The sequence below is a fragment of the Hevea brasiliensis genome, chromosome 16, assembly GCF_030052815.1.
Source record: "Hevea brasiliensis isolate MT/VB/25A 57/8 chromosome 16, ASM3005281v1, whole genome shotgun sequence".
NCBI lineage: Eukaryota > Viridiplantae > Streptophyta > Magnoliopsida > Malpighiales > Euphorbiaceae > Hevea > Hevea brasiliensis.
Genome location: NC_079508.1, coordinates 60,408,325 through 60,417,116, shown reverse-complemented (window position 1 = coordinate 60,417,116; position 8,792 = coordinate 60,408,325).

Below are 8,792 nucleotides of genomic sequence, written 5' to 3'. Positions count from 1 at the left end.
TAACCAAAATAAAATCATCCTGTAGCCTGAAAAAAATATTGAACAGGAGTGAGCGTTCGACTCAGAGAGTAAAATATCAATTTTAACCATAATCTCTATAATTGACCATTTTTGCAAAAACTGTCCAAATAAGCTCTAAAAATTCTAAAACTTTGCCCCGCGGTCCTTAGCAATATTACTAGGCTATTGCAAAAAGAATCATAATTTTCTAAGCTACCACGAATATTTTATGGATTTTTAATCCTATTTAAGCACTAGAAAATTACGAAAAAGCAAGGTTCGGGTTTACCTTTGCCAATTCCGACTTCGGGAACGCGCTCGGGACGTCTGACAATGGGGGACTAGCCAAAACCTCGGTCCAATTCGGAGACTTTTCCAGTAACGGGTCTGTCTGGCCCGAAATTTGCAGACCCGGTCAACTATAGAATTTCCGCAAATTGAGGATACCTACACAAAGCCCATAACACGGGGGTTAGTACATAAATTTTTCAGAATTTTCTAAGCTCATTTAATGCTCGGAAAAACACTGCGAAGTTCCGTGGGACCCACCGAAAAACGGTGTTGGAAAAATTTGAAATTTATGTCGCTGAAGCTCGGCACGAGTGGAGCGTGCTGGTACCCTCGGTTTTCTCGTGGGATTCACGGTTTTCGAGAAATCTAGCCCAAAAGTCGAAATGGGCTAAAATCTTCCCGAGCAAAAATCGGACAAACCGCTCGATGGATTTCGGCGTTCTTGATGTCTATGGAAAGCTCTCGCCGAATAGATGATTTTAGACACAAGACCCGGTCCAATTGGTGGCCGGATCGGCCGGATTTTGGCCGGGAAGTCCAACGATGCCGCGCCTTGCGCGTCCGTTCTAAGGCCGTTTTCCGGCGTTCCAGGTGGCGGCCGGCCGTGGGGGAGGGTCGAGGTGGGGCGCCGGCGAGGTGGGGACGCAGGGGAGGCGGCGGCGCGGTAAGGGGAGGAGGGAGGAGAGAGAAAAGAGAGAGAGAAGAGGAGAAGGTCGACGCGCGCGGGAGGGAGAAGAAAAAGAGAAGAAGACCGGTCCGATTCGACCGGTCCGATCCGGTCCTGTTCGATTAGGCCGGTTCGATTCAGAATATAAAATTTTGAATTTTTACTCTACCTCGGGACCGAAAACGAGGTCCAAAAATTTCGAAAAAATTTTCAGAAAACTCAGAAAAATACGTAGACTCCAAATATATTTTTAGTTTTGCCACGTGGTCTTTAAATTAATTTTTAAAATTCATCAAAGTTTATATTTTCGAAAAATCGAACCCGATTTTTAAAATCCGAAAAATCTCAAAAAAATTCCTAAAGTTTAAATAAAATTAAAATACCAAAAATGCTCATAAAATTTAAAAATTTGGGGTGTTACATTCTTCCCCCCTTACAGAAAATTCGTCCTCGAATTTTACACAAGGCAGAATAAAGCACATGATTATACATTGAACAGATAAGGGTACTTGCTACGCATGTCCCGTTCTGACTCCCAGGTGCACTCTTCCACTGACTGACTCCTCCACAAAACCTTAACCATAGGGATCTGTTTGGATCTCAGCTGTCTCACTTGGTAGTCCACTATGGCTACAGGCTGCTCCTCAAATGTCAAGTTCTCTTTTAGCTCTATCACATCCGGCTGCAGTACATGAGAAGGATCGGGAATGTATTTCCTGAGCATGGAGATGAGAAACACGGGATGAACGTGAGAGAGGTTGGGTGGTAGCTCCAACCGGTAGGCAACTGCTCCAACTCTATCAGTAACCTCAAAAGGTCCAATATACCGAGGTGCCAACTTGCCCTTCTTTCCAAATCTCATGACTCCCTTCATTGGAGAAACCTTCAGAAATACATAGTCGCCCACTGCAAATTTCACATCCCTCCGTCTGGGGTCTGCATAACTCTTCTGCCTACTGAAAGCTGTTTTCAATCGTTCCCTGATTAAAAGAACTACCTCTGAAGTGTACTGCACTAGGTCTACATCATGCACCTTCGCTTCCCCCATTTCTGTCCAACACAGAGGAGACCTACACTTTCTTCCATATAATGCCTCATAGGGTGCCATCCCTATCTTTGGAGTGGTAATGCTTGTTGTAGGCAAACTCCACCAAAGCTAGTGCTCATCGCATTGACCTCCAAAATCGAAGACACTCATGCGAAGCATGTCTTCGATGTTTGGATTGTCCTTTCGCATTGTCAAATGCATGCGAGGGTGGAAGGCTGTACTAAAGTTTAGCTGCATGCCAAGTACCTCCTGCAACTTTCTCCAAAAGCAAGAAGTGAACTGGGGCCCGCTCGGATATTATGGGCGGAACTCCATGCAATCGACTATTTCTCGAATGTAGAGCGGGCGTCTTGTGCCTGAGAATATGTAGTCTTCACAGGCAAGAAGTGAGCTGATTTGGTCAAGCGGTCTACAATTACCCATATCGAATCATATCCTCGCGTGGTACGAGGCAACCCAGTCACAAAATCCATAGTGATCATTTCCCACTTCCATTCTGGGATAGGGAGCTCTTGCAGCTTCCCTGACGGTCTCTGGTGTTCAAACTTCACCTTCTGACAAGTCAAGCACTTGGACACAAAGTCTGCTATGTCTCTCTTCATGCCATTCCACCAGTAGCTATCTTTCACATCATAGTACATTTTGGTGGAACTTGGGTGGATACTGTACAGTGTATAGTGTGCCTCTTGCATGATTTTGTTTATGAGATTGTCTACATCGGGCACACATATCCTAGAACCATGCACTAGGGCGCCATCATTGGCAAATCCAAACTCACCACCTTCACCTTGCTGTACTCTTTCTATAGTCTTCATCAGTTGTTGGTCTCTGTGCTGGGAAACTCTAACTCTGTCCCTCAAGTCTGGCCTCACTGAAAAGTGAGCCAACAATACCCCCTCATCTGAAAGATCTAGGATTAAACCTTGATCCATCAACTCATGTACCTCTTGAATCAATGGTCTCTTCTCTACTGAAATGTGCGCCAAACTGCCAGAAGATTTTCTGCTCAAGGCATCTGCCACAACATTGGCCTTTCCAGGGTGGTACTGGATGGTGCAATCATAGTCTTTCAGAAGCTCCATCCATCTCCTCTGTCTCAAGTTTAAATCCCTCTGTTGGAAGATGTACTTCAAGCTCTTGTGGTCGGTGTATATCTCGCACACTTCACCATACAGATAGTGTCTCCAGATCTTTAGTGCAAAGATTACAGCCGCCATTTCCAAATCATGGGTGGGGTAGTTCTGCTCATGCCTCTTCAGCTGCCTTGAAGCACAAGCCACTACCTTTCCATTCTGCATCAAAACACACCCTAGGCCAACTCTGGAGGCGTCACAATACACGGTGTATCCTTCACCACTCACAGGTAGTGTCAACACAGGGGCAGTGGTTAGACACTCCTTAAGCTTCTGGAAACTCACCTCACAGTCATTTGTCCAAATGAATGGAACATTCTTCCTGGTCAACTTAGTTAGGGGAGCCGCTATCCTGGAGAAATCTTGTACAAAACGCCTATAGTAGCCAGCTAAACCCAGAAAACTTCGCACCTCAGTGACTGTTGTAGGCCTAAGCCAATAAGTTACAGCTTCAATTTTTTTTTTGGATCTACTTGAATACCGTCACTAGAAACCACATGTCCCAAGAATGAGATACTTTCTAGCCAAAATTCACATTTTGAAAATTTGGCATATAGCTGGTGCTCCCTCAACGTCTGCAACACCATCCTCAAGTGCCACACGTGTTCTTCCTCGGTCTGAGAGTATACCAAAATGTCATCTATGAATACGATGACAAAATGGTCCAAAAATGGCTTGAACACCCTGTTCATCAAGTCCATGAAATTTCTTTGGTGCATTAGTGAGTCCAAAAGACATCACCAAGAACTCATAATGACCATATCTTGTCCTGAAAGCCGTTTTGGACACGTCCTCATTCCTGATTCTCAATTGATGGTAGCCTGATCGCAGGTCTATTTTGGAAAAGAATCTAGCCCCTTAGAGCTGATCAAACAGATCATCGATCCGAGGAAGTGGATACTTGTTCTTCACAGTCACCTTGTTCAGCTGTCTATAGTCAATGCACAACCTCAATGACCCATCCTTCTTTCTAACAAATAGAACAGGAGCACCCCAGGGTGAAGTTCTCGGACGTATGAAACCCTTGTCCAAAAGCTCCTGTAGTTGCTCCTTCAGCTCTTTCAATTCTGCTGGTGCCATCCTGTAAGGTGGCATCGATATGGGGTTTGTACCCGGCACAACATCAATGCAAAACTCTATTTCCCTTCCTGGTGGCAACCCTGGAAGCTCCTCTGGGAAGACATCCATAAATTCTCTGACAACAGGAACATTTTCCATGCTGACACCTTCTACAGATGTATCTCTCACCAATGCCAAATACCCTTGGCATCCACGCCTCAACATTTTTCTAGCACTAATTGCTGACACCAAATTATATGGAGCCACGCTCTTGTCACCATCAAAGCTAAACTCTTCCACACCAGGTATGTGGAAATATACCTTTTTGTTCCTGCAGTCTAAAGTGGCATAGTGAGTTGACAACCAATCCATCCCCAGGATTGCATCAAAATCCATTACTGGTAGAGGAACCAAGTCTTCTGGGAGGATCTTTCTATCCACTACTACTGGGCTACCCGGAAAAATCATATCTACATCTATGTTGTCGCTAAGTGGGGTAGCTACTGACAAAGGGCACTCTAAAGTTGTAGGGTTTCTACCCAACCTCATGGCAAACACAGGGGAGACAAATGAGTGCGTAGCACCCGGATCTATCAAAACACGAGCCTCATAAGAACATACCAGAAGAATACCTACCACAACTGCATTGGAAGCCTGAGCATCCTAGTGGGTCTGGGTGAAAACCCGAGCTTGACCCCTACCCTGAGTGGCGTAACCACGATCATCGACTTCTACCTCTCGACCGCCTCCAAATCCACGTCCCCCTTGACCTCGGCCTGTTGGTACCGATCACCGCTGCATGTTGGAAGTACCGGATACAATGGCGAGGAACATTTGTGAGAACCTGTGACCCCATCTGTGTCTCTCTGAAAACGGTGCAGTCTCTATCAAAGTGACCAGGTTGTCCACTCCTGAATCATACTCCTGATCCCATCAAACAAGGTCATGAATGTCCTCTTCCACACTGTGCACAAGGTGCCAAGGAGGATCTGAACTGACCAGGCTGCTGCACAGTACCTGAGCTGTGACCACTTCTGGATCCGTACCACAGTGCAGATCCTCGAGGTTTGTGTCTAAAACCACTCTTCTTGTTCCTACTTCTTCCTCTGTAATTACTCGCCACCACCGTCCGAGTACCCATGGAAGGGACACACGAGAACCCTCGCTCTGTTTTCTTGGCTCTCCATTGTCATCATGACATAGCTAATCTCTATCATGCAGCTCGATCAACTACCACGTCAAAAGGCGATCGGACATCATGGCTAGGTTCGCATACCTCTGTCAAGCCCCTTTAGGAATCTCTTCACCTTCATAGTTTACGCAGCTACCTGCTGCGGGGCATATCTGCTCAATTCCGTAAGTGCAGAGCATATTCGTCTACAAACTCGCCATTCTGTCTTAAGGCCTCAAAGGCCCATTGCTTCTGATCTCTGAAGCTTTCTGGCACAAACCGATTGATAAAAAGTTCCACAAACTGAGCCCATGTCAAACCCTCCATCCGGGGTAACACGTAGTCAGTCATCCACTGTCTAGGCATAGGCCCCATGACATCTGCATACACTCTATCGATCTTCTATCAGTCCAATTACATTTCTGCTGCTGCAGGAATCCAAAAACCGATATGCATCGTCTGACACATCATAAGTACCAGGCACCAACTTCTTAAAATTGATGATCTGTTTGTAAGGTTCTCCTCTTGGTGCGGTGGACTGCTGCTGCTGTGGAGGGTGGACCATATACTGCGCCATCATGTCGATGGTTCTCTCAGAACCAGCTAGAGTAGGCGCCATGGGGTCCATGGGACCTGTGCCATAAAGGCCCGATCTGTCTTGGGGTGGCTGCTCCTTTACTTGAGCGACTCTAGGCCTCCTACCCCGCCTCCTGGCGGCGCCTCATCTGTCTTGACACCTCGTCAGCACATCGGCTCCAGTGCGATGGCGGCTCTCACCTTCTACGCATTTTCCTGAAATTTAGCAGCATTAGCCCACAAAATTCAAAACTGCACATTACATAGCTCTATAGACTCATGTTTACACACAATATATAAAGCAGAAACTAGAAGCAAAGATGACAATGCAAGACGAATATGGACCCTATTTTTCCACATGTGACTCCTAGTAGACTCTTCCCAACATTTTAGATGAACATTCCCTAAGAATCTGGAGCCTAAGCTCTGATACCACATTTGTCACGACCCAACCTATGGTAGGACCAAGACTAGGACACAGGCTAGCCTAAAGCCCCGAGGCCCGTAGTAAGCCTAACTGTTCATTAACCCAACTCTAAGGCCCATTTGGGCCCAATATCAAGAAAACAAACGGACAGAGTCCGGCCATAAAATGGACTTTCCAACGGGGAGTTTTTGACTCACCCGACCTGTAAACATAATAAATACTCAATTGGGGAGCTCAGCTCACCCTCCACATACTCATATCCTCATAAAAATAAATGGGAGCTCAGCTCCCTCATCCAATCCATCAAACATACATATCATTATACGTTTACAGGTCCAACATGATAATAATATTACAGACCATAATCAAATAAATACTTCTAACACATGCGGAAATTCTAGGAGTAAATAAAATTACACAAATATTGATAAACAACCTGCGAAGGAGAAAAGCAGGTTAACCAAAATAAAATCCTCCTGTAGCCTGAAAAAAATATTGAACAGGAGTGAGCGTTCGACTCAGAGAGTAAAATATCAATTTTAACCATAATCTCTATAATTGACCATTTTTGCAAAAACTGTCCAAATAAGCTCTAAAAATTCTAAAACTTTGCCCCGTGGTCCTTAGCAATATTACTAGGCTATTGCAAAAAAAATCATAATTTTCTAAGCTACCACGAATATTTTATGGATTTTTAATCCTATTTAAGCACTAGAAAATTATGAAAAAGCAAGGTTCGGGTTTACCTTTGCCAATTCCGACTTCGGGAACGCGCTCGGGACGCCTGACAATGGGGGGCTAGCCAAAACCTCGGTCCAATTCGGAGACTTTTTGATGCAGTGCATGTCGGCGAAATTTGCAGACCCGGTCAACTGTCGAATTTCCGCGAATTGAGGATACCTGCACGAAACCCATAACACGGGGGTTAGTACATAAATTTTTCAGAATTTTCTAAGCTCATTTAATGCTCGGAAAAACACTGTGAAGTCCCATGGGACCCACCGAAAAACGGTGTCGGAAAAATTTGAAATTTATGTCGCCGCGAAGCTCTCGACGAGTGGAGCGTGCTGGTACCCTCGGTTTTCTCGTGGGATTCACGATTTTCGAGAAATCTAGCCCAAAAGTCGAAATGGGCTAAAATCTTCCCGAGCAAAAATCGGACAAACCGCTCAATGGATTTCGGCGTTCTTGGTGTCTATGGAAAGCTCTCGCCGAGTAGATGATTTTAGACACAAGACCCGGTCCAATTGGTGGCCGGATCGGCCAGATTTTGGCCGGGAAGTCCAACGATCGCCTTGCACGTCCGTTCTAAGCCGGCGTTCGGCGTGGCCGGTGGGGGAGGGCCGAGGTGGGACGCAGGGGAGGCGGCAGCGCGGCAAGGGGAGGAGGGAGGAGAGAGAAAAGAGAGAGAGAAGAGGAGAAGGTCGACGCGCGCGGGAGGGAGAAGAAAAAGAGAAGAAGACCGGTCCGATTCGACCGGTCCGATTCGGTCCGGTTTGATTCGGCCGGTTTGATTCAGAATACAAAATTTTGAATTTTTACTCTGCCTCGGGACCGAAAACGAGGTCCAAAAATTCCGAAAAAAATTTCAGAAAACTCAGAAAAACACGTAGACTCCAAATATATTTTTAGTTTTGCCACGTGGTCTTTAAATTAATTTTTAAAATTCATCAAAGTTTATATTTTCGGAAAATCGAACCCGATTTTTAAAATCCGAAAAATCTCAAAAAAATTCCTAAAGTTTAAATAAAATTAAAATACCAAAAATGCTCATAAAATTTAAAATTTTGGGGTGTTACATTTTAAATGGTTGAAAAAATTAAAAAATAAAATTTTAACTTTATAAATGAAAAACAAACCAATTTTGTTAAGTGAATTAAAACCCTTTGAATAGAAAGCCTAATACTAATGCACGTCTTAACTTAATGATAAAAATATATATTTTTTTAAATTATAAAAATGGAGCTAGTTAAAAAATAGATTTTAATATTCAAATTTCATATAAATATAAAATTAAATTTTCATAATATTTAAAGAGTCTCGTATATTTATAAATGCAATAAATATTATTTTTTATATATTAAAAGCACTCAATAATCTCCCACAAATTAATTACACTTGAGAAAAAAATATAACCAACAATTTTAGGTGTGTTGAACTGGCCAGCCAGTAGCCTGCCAGACCCACACATTATGCAGGCCCAAATTGCCAATAATAAGGCGGCCCGTTACTATAATATTGGGTCAGTGACTGCACTGTTTTCCCCCGGTCACGAAATAAAAGATGAGGCAAAAGACAATTTAATACTTTGTACTTCGATCTTTTTATGGGTATGTATTTTATTTTGCTAGAATCAATAACAGAAATTTTGGCTCAATTTACATTGTAAGCACAAATTGCTAAGAGTGTTAAAGGAGTCA